Here is a 15352-nt window from a genome sequence, read left to right as displayed (position 1 = left end):
CAGCTACGGAGGAAGTAGAGATAGGACTGAGGATTAAAACCAGCCCAAGAGAAAAAGAAGTTACTGAGAACTTGTCTCAAAAAGTAAGCCAGAGGGCTGGGAAGGTGGCTCAATGGTAGAGCGCTTGCTTTGCATGCATGAGGCCCTGGGTTCGATTCCTCAGCACCATATAGGCAGAAAAAAAAGCCGGAAGTGGCACTGTGGCTCAAGTGGCAGAGTGCTAGCCTTGAGCTGAAGAGTTGAGGGACAGCGCCCAGGCCCAGAGTTCAGGCCCACGACCGGACCCCACCACCTCCCCCCCCCCAAAAAAAAAGTAAGCCAGAGCCTGGTGCCAGTGAGTCACACCTGTACTTCTAGCTACTCAGTAGGCTGAGCACCAGAAGGATTGTGGTTCAGTGCCAGCTCAGGTAGAAAAGATCACAAGACCTTATCTCATCTCAAAAATAATAAGCAAAAATACAGAGCTGGAAGTGTGGCTCAAGTGGTGGAGCTTCATCTTAGCAAGTGTGAGGCTCCTAATCAGTTCCCCCTGCCCCCCCCCCCCAGCATCTTCCCCTATCCCAGTTAAGCTCAGTATGCAGATGCATACCTTAATTCCAGCTACTCTGGCTCAGTGGATAGTCCAGAGAATTTTGAGCAGTGCCAGGCAGCTGCTCTCTGGTTCCAGGCAAATGATTGTGGCTCAGTCCTGAAGCCAGATTCATTTCTAGGGACTGGTCCTTTCACTCGGGATCTGACTATGGCAGCTGCTCCAGCCCGGGACATGTGTCCACTCTGAGCAAGGTTGAGAGAATCAAATTAATTTCTTTCATGACCTGAGGCAAGTTAGAAATTGGCTCTTCTGAGATGAAAAAGGAAAATGCAGGGGCAACTGGAGAGGCTGCACGATCCCCTCTCTTCTGCCTCCACCTTCTTCCCAGCAGGGGTCTAGCAATTTAATTGGGGTGGGACTTTGTCTGCTGAGCCAGGCAGCTGCCTCTCGCTGCAGGATGTGCCATGCCAGAGACAATTTTTTCCTAAGCAGCATCTGTGGGCAGACATTTGGGCTGCTCTAAGAGGCTGGGGGCCCTGTAGGTTTTAGTGACCTTGTAGATGTGCACATCAGGTGTTGTCACCAGTGCGAGAGTGAGGGGGCCAGGAGTGAAAAAAATGAGCCTGGCCTATGAAGAGCATCTTTGTGGTCCTGTAATTGGTGATCGTGAGTTACCTGTGAATCTAGCTTCCAATGATGGTGGTTTTACTGTGCGCTTGCACAGTGCGTTAGGACTATAATAACCATATGTTCTTGTTTGTCAGGACAGCATCTCCCTCTCTCATTCTCCACCCCACCTTATGCCTGTTTTCCTGGTTTGGCCCATCTTAAAAGCGTTTGAGCTTGGGCGATAAATTACATTTATGTCAGTGTAATTTAGGGCTCTCAGCCTCAGCACTGTTGACATTCAGGGCTGGATAATCCTTTGTTGTGGCAGCTGCTGTGGTTTCATTTTGTGGTTTGTCCCCCATGGGGAATTGGCTCTATTGTGGAGATATTAGAGGCTCTATAAGGGGCGGGGACTATTGGATGGTGGTCTTGTGGTCACTAGGGGTCATGGCTTTTGGAAGGGATCAATGTGGTCTTGTGGAATGTTAGTTTTGTGAGAGCAGCTTGTTACAAAAGAGCCAACTAGTCCCCAGAATCTCTGGGACTCTCTGTCTGTATTTCTCTCTGGTACCAAAGTCAGTGCTTGATGTGCTCATGCCATACTCCTGGATCTCCAGAACTCCAAGCTAAATAAACCTCTTTTCTTCACACATTAGCCAGCCTTCTCTCCCCTACGTGTCCCTCTCACAGTCATTGTAGAATGAATGCTCCCTTTCCAGAAGGGTTGTGTTGAGAACCACAGCCTGGTCAAAAGACACCAAAGAGATCCTTTTCTTCAAACACATCTGTGCCTATTTGAACAAATGGAGCCCTGCCTGGGCTACAGAGAGATCCTGTACTCCCAAACCAAAGGTTGGGGATGTAGTCTAGTGGTAGATCATTTACCTAGATGCAAGGCCCTTCCTTGGTTTAATCTCAAGTACAAAAAAAGGAAGAAGATTAACCATTGGAAAAGATTCTGTTGAACAGCACAATTTCCTTTTGGTAGATACCTTATTATTTTTTCAACCATTTGCAATAATGTAATAGCATCCTTGGCCTACATTGTCTGTCCTTATACTAGACCACACCTCTAAGTAAATGTCTAGCAGTGGACTTTTCTATAGGACTGTTTCTCAGCCCAGGTCTGGGTTTTGTGAGCAAGCTGTGTTTGGCAAGCTATACCAAGTGGCAGGAGTGTGAAGCAGCCTCTCACTTGTCAGGTGGTGATAATGGAAACTGATGGTCTGCACCTGGCAAGTCAGTCAGCAGCTGGTGGAAGGACTTCTTTCTGTCTGGGACATGACCCACTGGGACACTTCTACCATGCAGGTTTAGCCAGGAGGTGACAGGTGGACTGCATCTACCCAGTGAGCTGATTCCTCCCACTCCACATAGACTGTCCTTGACTTAGACTAGCTGACCGTGACCCGAACAGCATTGCCAGGGAGACAGTGCAAAACAGGTGTTCAGGATACTGTGGCTGTAACTCTGCCTGTGGGTCCAGATGTCCAGCTTCTCTTCCATCTCTTTGCTTGGAGGATTTCCTCACTGTGGTGTCAGTGAGCCCTTACAGACAGTGCTGGCAATCAGTGACATTCAGCCTGGCTTATCAGCCTGGAAGCCCCAGCCTTCCCCCATCTGACACTGAAGAATTCATGTCTGAATATCTCCAAGGCTGGACCCACTGCCATTCCAGTGCTCAGTGCCCCAGACACAGGAAGTTGCTAAATGGGGTTACTACCATACCCTGAAAGACTATCCCTGGGCTGGACTTTTGGGGACCAACAAGTGAGGATAATCAAACTGATCTGCCTCTAGGGAAGACTGGACCCAGAGAGGAGCTGGGCGAAAGAGCTTTTGCTTTTCCTTTGGGGCTGTTTTGATCATATACTTGTATTATGTTGTTAAAAACAAATGTTTAAAATTCTTTAAAAGAAGCAGAGGTAAACAGCAACCATGGACAGAATATTTGACAAGAATTGTGGTAATTATTAGCATAAATCAACAGCCTGGGCCTTTTACACATTCTAAGTCACCTCTAGTTCTCACTACAACCTCTGTAACTGGTTTCCTGGATTGGGCACTGAAGTTTCTGTGTTCCTGGAGATTTTTTTTTTTTTGTCGGTTGTGGGGCTTGAACTCAGGGTCTGGGTGCAATCCCTGAGCTCTTTCACAGCACCACTTCTGTTTTTCTGGTGGTTTATTGGAAATAAGAGTCTCAGGGACTTTCCTGCCCTTGGCTGGCTTTGAACCGTGATCCTCAGATCTCAGCCTCCTGAGTCCCTAGGATTACAGGTGTGAGCCACCAGTGCCTGGCTTCCTGGAGCTTTTTCAGTTCCAGGAAAACTAGGTGGGATGGAAAGCTACCTACTGTTACGAACTGAAGGTGTTAAAGGAGAGGAACTGGTTAAGAGCCCCATGGCTGGCTGTTGGTGGTGAAGGCATGGCACAGTAGTTACGGGCACAGAGGTGGTTGATGATGGTTAGTTAAAGTGGTTGGGGGTGGGCATGGTTAGGTGAGCACACAACTAGGTAGCTATGGTTAGTTAGGCATACACATGTTGGCGGTAGACATGGTTAGTTAGGGGTACACAGCTGGTTGAGGTGGCCTGGCTGGTGTTAGAGTGTAAGTTTAGGCAGGTACTCCCTGCTTCAGAACCTTGAATTCTGTGTTTTACATATGGTATATGCAACATGGAGTCCTAGAGCTCAAAGAGCTTTAAGGTTTGCCATCCAGCCAGCTTGTTTGTAGATGGGGAGCTCAGCTCCACAGTGGTGAAATGCCCTTCCCAAGGTCACACTGAGTTTGTTCTGTGCTTCTCAGAGCCCGTTGGGCTGGAAGTTGGGGAGATTTATGCCACGGCAGGGACCCATTAGGAGGCCTGCCAGTTGGCTCAGAGAGAAACCTGGCCTTCCCTCATCTCCTGGAGGGGTGGCACGGGAGAGCAGGCATCTGGGACAGGGCCTATGCCCAAAGGTTGGGGGTGGGGAGCCGCTGCTGAGCTAATTTGCATACTCCGTGGCAGCAGCCTGGGGGAACACAACCCAAACAAACTCTCAGAGGATGTTTTGGACTTAATCCCAGGGATGGGAAGCAGCTTGGTGAGATAAATAAGATAAAGTTGGTGTGCCTCTAAGGTTGAGTGATCATATCACTATTGCGTTTGAAATATTCATGAAGGGGAGGGAGGAATGAGAAACATCCTGCTTTGAAAAGGCAGAATTCAAAGCATGAAAAATGAATCAGGGGAAATTAATGTTGGGGCGGGGTGCTGGTAGGGGGACAATTATTGCCCAGAGGAATAGGGAAGTGGATGCGGAGGGCTTGTATCAGACTGGGCTGTGAGCAGAATTCTCTTATCACACCTGGGATATTTGAAATGTCAGTCATCTCATAGATCATTTGAAGTCAACACTTGGTGGCATAATGGATGATTCTAGCAAGGATTAAAAAAGTAGGGTGGGCTGAGGGAGGTATGAGATGGGAGGGTGGGTTGGGGTAGGGCAGGGAAGATGGAGAAGGATCAGTGAATCAGTATTAACTCCTGTGAGTTATGGATTATTTCTGTTCTTCTGTGGAGGAGCAAGGTGCCAAAGCGTAGGCATTTCTTTATTTTTTTAATATTTGAATATGGTGTATATGTTTATAAACATTTTCTTTTTTTAAATTTTATTTTGTTGTAAAGGTGCTGTTCAGAAGGGTTACAGTTGTATAGGTAACGAGTACATTTCTTGTTGAACATTGTTACCTACTCCTTTGTTTTTCTCCCACTATCCTCCCCCCATTCAAGATGTTCTAAATCCATTTCTAAATCCATTTCTTTCAAGATCTTCATGGTTTCCTGTGTATCTCTGAGCCTCAGTATCTCCTTTGTGAAGCGGACTGTTGGGCTCTATGACAGCTGCTCCTCATTCCACCTACAACATTTCATGATATATTGGGAAACTGAGGGCAGCTTAAGGCAAAATGGTCCTAGATGGCATCAGTACAGAGTGATGTGTGACAGTGGAATACGGACATCATGCTTTTGACTGGTGGCAGTTCTTGTCAAGGGCCCTCTCCATGAAGTTGGGGTGAGTGACAAGTCCTTGGAATGTCACCTGGTGCAGGTAGCATTCTAGAGAGAGCTGGTACCAGAGCAGATGAGATCTGCACAGTCCTACATCAGTAGTATTAGCATTACCTGGGCACTGGTTAGAAATCAAATTCTAGGTGTGATGGTACACATTTGTAATTCCAGCACCCGGGAGACTGAGGCAGGATGAGAGAGTCTTGTGAACTTTTCTGCTTGGACTGGCCTTAAACTATCTGTCTGTCTGTGCCCAGCTGAAAATATGTATTTCACAATATTCTTGGGTAAGTCATGTGTGCATAGATTCATATCCTAGCACCTTCCTTCTGATACTGTCCGGACCAGAGGTTCCTAACTAGAGATAGTTTTACCTGCACAAGGGATATTTGGAAGTGTCGAGATACTTTGATTTCCTGGGGTCCAGGGAAGGCACGGTACTGCTTCTTCTCTTGGGTAAGGGTTACGGTTCTAGGACTGCCTCCAGGAACAAGCCAGATCCAAAATGCCAGTGCATGGAGGCTGAGAAACTCCACCTCAAGGTGAGGTATTTTACAATCTCCATTTTTTTTTCAGTCAAGGGAACTGAGGTACAGGGAGGTGGGACAATTCTGCTCAAGGTCCCATAACTGGGAAGTAATGGAGGAGGTCTGAAAACTGTGTGAGACGATGCTTCTTGTTCTTTGCCTACTCACATCTCAGAAATCAGAGACAGGCTCAGCTTTCCAGTATGAGGGAGGCATAGCTTTCCATCCCTCACTGGAATAGGTGACCCCCTAGGGAGAGGAATCTGTGGTTTTGGTTTGCCCAAGGCTGAGCAGTTTCCCAGAATGGAGTGAGGTGGGGCTTTCTGTGCTCTAGCTGGGATGAATGGCTGCCTTAGTAGAACCCTGTCTCCAGGCATCTGAGTGTGTGACTTGATTGCCACATTCAGCACATCATGGAGTTTAGATGATGTACCAATTGCTGCTGACCTCGGACCAAACCCCAGTCCCAGGTTCACCTACAGTGACTATCATTCATATCACTCAAGACCAGAGAAAAGTTTCCCCAGTTCTGAGAAGCAGGCCTGCAGATGGATCATCCAGGAGGAATCTTGACATTCATTTGAGGAACAAGTCTATTGGGGAAGGTGTGACAGAGGGGAAGTCTCCAGGTTTGGGGACCTGAGAACTCACTTTACCTGTGTGGCCTAGGAGTCCTCACTTGTGAGGTGAGCCAGAATTACCAGGTCTCTGGCTGGGTCCTGTGCTAAAGCAATCACCCAAGAGGAATAATGCATGTTAGGCATCTAAGGTTATCGTTTTCAATGCCCATGACAAAAGAGGAGTAAGTAGCTCTGGGCTGAGTTCCAGCCCAAGGACACCACAGGTGAGTGAGAGTCGGAATGCAAAGCCACGTTGTTCTGCCTCAAAGACCACATCCTCAGCTGTCCTGTGGTGTCATCTTGTAGGGCTGTTTCTGAGGAGAAACATGCCAATTAGGAATGAAACCAGGAGGTGGTTTCAAGGACTGTGAATTGAGTGCATTGCAAAGTTACATGTGTCTCTCCTGAACCTCCTGGAAGGCGTTTCTGGCTCCTGACACCTGCAGGTAGGGTCGCAGGTAGCTGACTCCACCCTCCAGCATCCTGATGCCTTGTGGGTCCCCTGGCAATGCGTTTTTTATAATCAGGGCACCGGCCCCAGAGCATCCTTTTTACACAGACAAGCAGAACTTGTTGTCTTCTAATGGCATCTGGCTGTTTTTCTTAGCTTTACCATCATGGTGTGGTTGGAACCTGAATGGCTCAGAGAACCTGCAGCTGTGTGTGCCCTCTGAAGGACTTGGATCTGTTGGGGTTGCCAAAGGTTCCAAAAAATAGGACTCTGTTGCAAAGCAGAGACTCAGCAGACTCTCATTGCCCATTGATCACTCTGAGAATAAAAAGTGGGTAGGCTCGATGTCCTGACTCCCTCCCTCCCTCCCTCCTCCTTTCCTTCTTCCCACCGGGAAAGGACAATGAACTGATTCAGTAAATATTTGCGGAATAAATGACCTAGTGAGATCTGAGGATCATAGTTTGAAGTCAGCCTGGGTAGGAAAGTCTGTGAGACTCTTATTTCCAAATAGCCAGCAAAAAACAGAAGTGGAACTGTGATTCAAGTGTTAGAGCCCCAGCCTTGAGCGAAAAGGTCAAGTGAGTGCAAAGTCCTGAATTTGAGCCCCAGTTCTCAGTACCTCAAAATTAACAGCATAACAATAACAAAAAAATGAAGACTATACTCCAGGCTGGATGCTGCAGTAGCTCATGCCTGTAATTCCAGTTACTCAGGAAATGAAGATTGGGAGTAGTGTAGTTTGAGGCCTGTCAGGGTGAAAAGTTGGACTCCATCTTAGCCAACAAATTGGTCGTGGTGGTCTGCCTTTGTAATCTCAGTTTCATGGGAGGCGGTGGTAGGAGGATCATGGTTTAAGGCTAGCTCTGGGCAAAAATTGCAAGACCTTAACTGGAAAATAACTAAAGACAAAAAAGGATGGTGGTAGCTTTCCAACAGAGTAACAGGCAGTGGGAGGACCTTCAGCTGCCCCTAATAGCAGCTTGGATGTCCCTGAGTTGTGGGTGGCTGTGGACTTGCCAACTGTAGCCCCTGGGAGCTGTCAAGACGGAATCTTCACAGTTTAGGCAGTCTGTTTGCAAAGGTCTCAGCAAGATCCATTCTGCCTACAAATGTGGTGACCTTTAATTTTTTTTTCTGAGAGTTTTCCAAGATGCACATTGACTCTTCCTGTCAAAGAAGGCTGTAGTGCTGCCTGGGGCATTTGAGATTGCATTTGCCAATCGCTGACTGCTGTGGCCAATTTGTTCCTGATCTCAAGGTCGATTTTGAATAATTTTAGCTGGGCTAATTCTCTTGCATTGAATAACTGGGAGATAAACTGTGAAGGTAGGGGGCAGGGCAGGCATGGGGCTGCATCTTTTTTGTAGAAACTCTGATTTTGGGTAATAGAAGGCTGCTAATAATTTTTTCTCCTTCTCCCCTCTTTTTTTTGTGCTGGTCCTAGGGCTTGAACTCAGGGCCTGAATGCTGCTCTTGAGTTTTTTGCTCAAGGCTAACACTGTACCATTTGAGCCACAACTCCACTTCTGGCTTTTTTTTTTTTTTTGGCATTTAATTTGGAGATAAGAATCTCATGGACTTTTCCGCCTGGGCTGGCTTTGAACCATGATCCTCAGATAGGCATGAGCCACCAACACCCAGTAAAGGTTGCTAATTCTGTCATCAAGCTCTGCCATGATGGGACTAGGTGGCCTTGGGTGATGGGGAGGAGAACAGAGGAACAAGTTCACCTGACATCTGACTGCAAGTAATCTCCTTTTTTTTTTTTTTTTTTTTTTTTGTCGGTTGTAGGGCTTGAACTCTGGGCCTGGGCGCTGTCCTTCAGCTCTTCAGCTCAAGGCGAGCGCTCTACCACTTGAGCTACAGTGCCACTTCCGGTTTTCTGGTGGTTTATTGGAGATAGGAGTCTCACAGTCTCTCCTGCCCGGGCTGGCTTTGAACCGCGATCCTCAGATCTCAGCCTCCTGAGTAGCTAGGATTACAGGCGTGAGCCACCGGCGCCCGGCAAGTAATCTCCTTTGTGACTGAACGTTACAGATAAAGAAATTGAAGCCAAGCAACTTGTAGTGATGAGTTGAATCTGTTTAAGGCCTGTGTGTGTGTGTGTGTGTGTGTGTGTGTGTGTGTGTGTGTGTGTGTGTGTGTGTGTGTGTGTGAGTGTGTGTGTGCGCACGTACGCACATGCACATGTGCATGCGTGTGTGCATGTACATGCATGTGTGTCAGTATCATGCTGGGGCTTGAACTTAGGGCCTTGTGGTTTCATTGGCTTTTTCCTTGCTAAAGGCTGGTGCTCTACCACTTGAGCCACAACTCCACTTCTGGCTTTTGTCTAGTTCATTAGAGATAAAAGTCTTCAAAGTTTTTCAGGATCTATTTGAACCTGAATCCTCATATCTCAGCTTCCTGAATAGCTAGGATTATAGGCATGAACTAGCTCCTAAGTTCTTTTTATTTTCCTTACTTCCTCTTCAAGATCAGAGCTTGATCATCTAAGGACTCCATGGTGCTTTTTAAAGCTTCTTATTGACCAGCAGGTGGCATTAGAAATAATTCCTCTGGTCCTAGGTGGAGTCAACTTCCAGCTGGTGAGTCAGTGCCAGGCCTGTGATTGTCAGTCATCAGCAACTGTTGTTTGATCCCAGAATGCTGATTACTTCCCAAGTGACCTTTGGGACAGGAGCATGAGGTCTGAATCCCAGCAAGTTGTGTGACTTAGTTTCTTTGGAAGCCCGAGTCAAGGATGGATGGGCACGGCTCACTTTGGAAAGGCTCAGGAGAAGAGACAGAGAGGCAAGGAGGGATGGGAAAGGGAAGAGAGCCTAGAAAGAGTCTTAGGCCAAGTCTAGCCTGGACCTAATTCTGTGGGGTACTCTGGAGAACACGAAGTGTCATGGGAACTGGTGATGTTCCAGGTAGGTCTCTAAAAGAGGAGGCCCAATGAGAGGAGACCTGTAAAAAGAGAACTCTACCTGGCTCTTGGGTGCTTGGCTCGTGATGTTGCAAACAGGAATTTTAGGATACATTGAGGTAGAAACCAAGAAAATCGACTGGTAAAACAAGAAATGGTTGAGTAGTTTGTTAGTAGAGGAAAGGTCAGTGCACACTGCACACCCAGACCTGGGTGCAGATGTATTGCGTGCTTCACTATCAAGGTATTTATGGTAAGTAGATGAGGTTTGGTTTGAACTCACCTTCAGAGGTAAGCCCTTTGTTCTGACAGCTGGTACACTTGACCATTCCAGCTCTTACACTATTGAGACATTATCAGTTGGCCTCTGAGATATCAAATCTGGTCAGTTAACTAAATTTGTCACAGATGTATGTCACCCTTCCAAGGTGGGGAGCGTCCAGTCTTCTGGCTGTGTAAGGCCCATGAAATAATTTAGTACATGACAGGTCAAGCCTGCCCCTGTTTGCCTATATTAATAATTTGTTGGGCCCATGAATGATGTTATAAATATCTAAATGGCTCTTGGCAGAAACAAAAATTCTCCACTCTTACAAGGTTGGGTTTTACTAGGAGTTTTCAAGGCGGGGGTCCTTCTTTTAGGACTCTGAACAGCACTCTGTGATGACAGGAGACATTTTCAGTCAGTGTTCTCTTCCTAGGATAAATGCTTTCCTTTTAGATATTCTCGTTCAGCTCCCAGAGTGTAGCCATCATTAGGCAAAGCCACAGGAAGAGATTTGCAGTGTTTTCAGGTGATGTTGTGGCTTCATGAGGGATAGTGATGCTTTAAGCAAAGAAGCAGTGCCTGTATGCTTTTTGTCTCATTAATCATGTGACCCCAGCACCTCACATCTGGTCAGGCACATAGTAGGCTCTCGATACATGTTTGCTTCATGTTTGAATGTGCATTCCAGATACAGAACTGAACACATCGAGGGCTTCATGTTGAGCTGAATTAAAATAAGGTGCCTAAATTCTTTCTGGGAGGGTTTTATAACCAAATCTGCTGGTGTGGCTGGCTGAAACCTTTTAGAACTGTGGCCAGAGCCCTCCTGTCCGCGCCGCCCCCCCCCCCCCCCCACCAACCCTGCCTCATAGGACATGGAGCCTTGGGAACAGAGTAGCTTCCACCCTGGTCCCCAAGAGTTCTTCACAGACTCTGCTGTCATTTTATTGAAGTACTGCTCAGTTCTTTTATTATATAATAAATTTATTTCTTTTCATTATGCAAGTAAGAGAATCACATTGCTGGAAAATTTGGGGAAACCTAAAAAAGAAGGAAGTCCACTCACTGGCACTTGGTTGACTCACTTTTTTTGTTGGTCAAGAGGCTTGAACTTAGGGCCTGGGTGCTGTCCCTGAGCTTTTTCTTTTCCTTCCTTTGTTCCTTTGTTCCTTTGTTCCTTCCTTCTTCCCTCCCTCCCTCCCTTACTCCCTCCCTCTCCCTCTTTCTCTCTTTCTTTCTCTCCCCCTCTTTCTCTCTCTCTTTTTTGCTCTTTTCTCTCTCTCTCTCTCTTTTTCTCTCTTTCTCTCTTTCTTTCCCTTCCTTCCTTGCTTCCTTCCTTCCTTGCTTCCTTCCTTCCTTGCTTCCTTCCTTCCTTGCTTCCTTCCCTTCCTTCCTTCCTTCCTTTCTTCCTTCCTTCCTTCCTTCCTTCCTTCCTTCCTTCCTTCCTTCTTCCTTCTTCTTTCTTTCTTTCTTTCTTCTTTCTTTCTTTCTTTCTTTCTTTCTTTCTTTCTTTCTTTCTTTCTTTCTTTCTTTCTTTCTTTCTTTCTTTCTTTCTTTCTTTCTTTCTTTCTTTCCTTCTTTCCTTCTTTCCTTCTTTCTTGCCTCAGGGCCTGAGCTTCTTTTGCTTAAGGCTAGTGCTCTACTACTTGAGCCACAATGCCACTTCTGGCCTTTACTGTGTAGTTTATTGGGGGTAAGATTCTTAAGGACTTTCCTACCTGGGCTGGTTGTGAACAGTGATCCTCAGATCTCAGCCTTCTGAATAGCTATAATTACAGGTGTGAGCCCCTGTGCCCTGCTCCTGAGCTTTTTTACTCAAGGCTAGCGCTCTTGCCCTTTGAGCCACAGCTCTACTTCCAGTTTTCTGATGGTTAATTGGAGATAAGAGTTTCACAGACTTTTCTTCCCACCTGGCTTCAAACCATAATCCTCTGGTCTCAGCCTCTTGAATACCCAGGATTTCAGACATGAGCCAATGCCCTGCCAGATATACTTCTTTAGCCCAGCTTCCCCCACTTACATGTTTTCTTCCTTCTTAAAGTTTTTATTAAACATGCTTATGACCATATTATGAATATAATTTTATAACCTGATGCTTTTTTTCCTGCTTAGCAGAAATGAGATTTTTTCTGGATTTAATTACATAGTTTTAAAAATAACCATGACTGTTTCTTTTTCTTATTCTATCCCTTTCTGAATTTTTAAAACTCAGTTAACATGCTCACACAGTACAAGTACAGAGAGAGAATAGTTTCCAATGAAAGCAGGGGTCCCTGACCCCTCCTCTCCTCTTCTCTCCAGACTGCTTCCAGGAGGCAACTGCTGGCAATGTGGTTTCCATTTTTAGGTCTTGGGGTGTTTATCTCTGTAACTCCAAAATAAGATGCTTATGCAGCTGTTTTTTGATTCATCAATTTAAGACAGTTTCTATTGACTCTCTGCCATGGAAGATGAGCATCCAGCATATTGACACTGCCCCTCCCCCCTGCTTCTGTCCTTCTCTGAATTTTATTTGAGGAAGGCAAAACATGCACATGGAAAATCATGGCAAGAGTGAGACAGCGCCTGGGATATCCACAACATCTAGGACAAGTGCTTGGAGCAAAACCCCCAAAGTTCCAGCACCCAATAAGGTCAAATTTGCAATGTCTAACATCCACTCAAAAATAAGAGGCCAGGTGTGGTGGTATATGTCTGTAATCCATGCTACTCAGAGGTGCAGGTAGGAGGATCCAGAAGCCCCTTCTTAGGGAGGTTGGAGGAGACAGCCAATGTCCAGTGCACACACTTGCTAACAATTGTTATGGTCACAGACCATATGACACTCACCTCTAAGCACTCATCCTTCTCAGTGCTTGCATGGTATCTGATTAATTGGCTAGAGCATTGTTTAATGGACTGTTCCCTGTTGGTGGGTAATTGTGTTCCATTCTCCAGTAGGAGCCACCAAGAAGCCTGGAGACTTACGGTTCTAAGTTTAACCAGCAGACATAGAGTGGTCATTCAGAAGTCCGTGAGGGGTGCATCATCCTTGACATATAACTGAGATTTCTCTGGGTTTCACTGTTGAACCACTCAGGCCCTGGGCCAGCACAAGATGATGGTGCAAGCAGGAAGGACTTTTGACTCCAGTCTTCCATAAACTCTGTTTTTGAACTGAAACCTGCTGCCCAGCATCCATCTACCATCCAGTTGGAGAGTCAAGGCTGCTGAGTTCACGTTCCTGATTTCTACCTCTCTAGTCACTTGGGAATCGATGTGTTTTGCTTGGTGGGACTGTTGGTGCCTTCCCCACACTCCTTCTGCATGCACCATTTGGACCACCAGCCCCTGTAGCCCGAGGATCCCTGTGGTCCTTCTAGCCGGTGAGGCTCTTGTGGGGGGCAGGACAGAAGTGCTGGGAGATGGACATTCCAGAGTCTGCCCATCATAGAGAGCTTTGTCCTGCCTCCCTCACTTTACCATCACCCATGCTCCATGCTGTCTCTCAGTAGTCCCTGGGGGGACTGAATTTCAGGTGTTTACTGTAGCACCACTCATTAATATGACCTAGACTGCTGCCTTCTCCTTCTCTCTCGCATTTCTGCATGGTTGGTTGTGCCAGGGTTTTTGAGATTATTTTCCAAATCAAACACTTGCATCAAATTTACCCATCTAATCCTTCTCTTAGGAAAACCATCCCAAGAAAACAAGGAGCTCATGTAGTGTGGAGATCCAATCCTGTCTTGGCATGTGGTGAAATATGGCATCTCTTGGAAGTAAATTTTCTAAGCAGAGACTGAGGATGAATAGGAATTAGCAAAGCAGACTTGAGAAAACAGTAGGGGAAATGTTCCCAGCATAGGAAACAGCATGTGCAAGAATCCTGGGGGCAAGAATGCTAGTGTGGCTGGAGTGAGTCAAGAGTGTGTGTATGAAGGGACATGTGGGGAGGATTTATGACCTGCAAGTGAATTCGCCTTGACTTGTCTTTCCTCTTTGAGTTGGTTTTCTGTCTGTATACTTTATTTTCTTGAGCTCCATTATGGTCTGGCTTCATTAAAATGCATCTGAAATGAAATCTCTAATGTTGACAGTGCTGTCAGATGCAAAGGCCTCATTTCTCTTTGGTTCTTTCTCACCGAGCTCTATCTATGAATTTCTGGGGAGGATATGAGGATTTTGATTGTTTTGATTGTTCTTTTTTTTGAGGGGGGTATGACCACATTATGTTAATTTCCCTATTGTCTTAGCATATGAGAACATAAAGCAGTAACTCATTTATATGAAGACTGAATGCTGAGAGGTTGTTATGGAAACCAGGGGGAAATGTTCATGTTGGCTTGAGTAAATTGAATAACCCCCATTAAAAGATTGAATGCAGAACTTATTCACCCAATTGTGTGTTGTGTGGAAGAGATGAGAAAATCAACAAGATAAATGAGTTTTTTTTTTTTGCAGGGAAGGGTAGGAGCAGTAGGTGGATGAAGAGGGTAAATCAGTGCTAGAGATGTATCATTTTTATTTAAACAGTCATTTCCTCTTTTCTTCTGAGTATTTTGTTATTGATGCTCACTGGGTGTGGGGGGTTGGTGGAGGGATGCAAGGAAGGGGACGTACGTGGTAAAAGGCAAAGGCAGACCTGGGATTTCCATGATGCTCCTGAGCTCAGTTCTCCCTGGAGTGTCCTGGTCAGGGGAAGGAACAGCTTCAGCTTTTTCTGCTTTGCTTTTATTTATTTATTTATTTGTTATTACTTGGTTGGCGGTCACGGGCCTTGAACTCTGGACCTGGGCACTGTCCCTGAGCTCTTTTGCTCAAGACTATTGCTCAACCATTTTGAGCCATAGTACTACTTTCAATTTTCTAGTGGTTCATTGGAGATAAGAGTCTCGTGCTTCCCTGCCCAGGCTGGCTTTGAACCACGATCCTCAGATCTCAGCTTCGTGAATAGCTAGAATTACAGGCATGAGCCACTGGCACCCGGCTATTTTTTTATTTATTTTTAATTTTTTATTAGTTTGTTGCTTGGAGACAGGATCTTCTCAGGTAGCTCAGACTGTCCTCAAACTGGAGATACTCTTGTCTACTGCTCAAGTGTTGGGAATATAAATATGTCCCACCATCCCTAGTTCAACATGGATAGGTCTCTTTACTGTACTTCAAGCTGACTTAAAAACAAAAAGACTAGTTTTAGGGCTGGGCATGATGGTATACACCTGTAATTCCAGGTACTTGGGGAATAGAGATAGGAGGATCAAGTTTCAAATCCAATCTGGGCAAAAAGTGATATCCATAGTAACAAACATGCTGATAATGATGGTTCATGCTTGTAACCCTCTACCTCTGGGTAGAGCAAAGAACATTGTGGTCTGAGGCTGTCCTGGGCAAAAGCATGAG

This window comes from Dipodomys merriami, unplaced genomic scaffold (assembly GCF_024711535.1).
Source record: "Dipodomys merriami isolate MVZ:Mamm:240054 unplaced genomic scaffold, mDipMer1.0.p SCAF_138, whole genome shotgun sequence".
NCBI lineage: Eukaryota > Metazoa > Chordata > Mammalia > Rodentia > Heteromyidae > Dipodomys > Dipodomys merriami.
Note: the sequence above shows the minus strand (reverse complement) of the source record.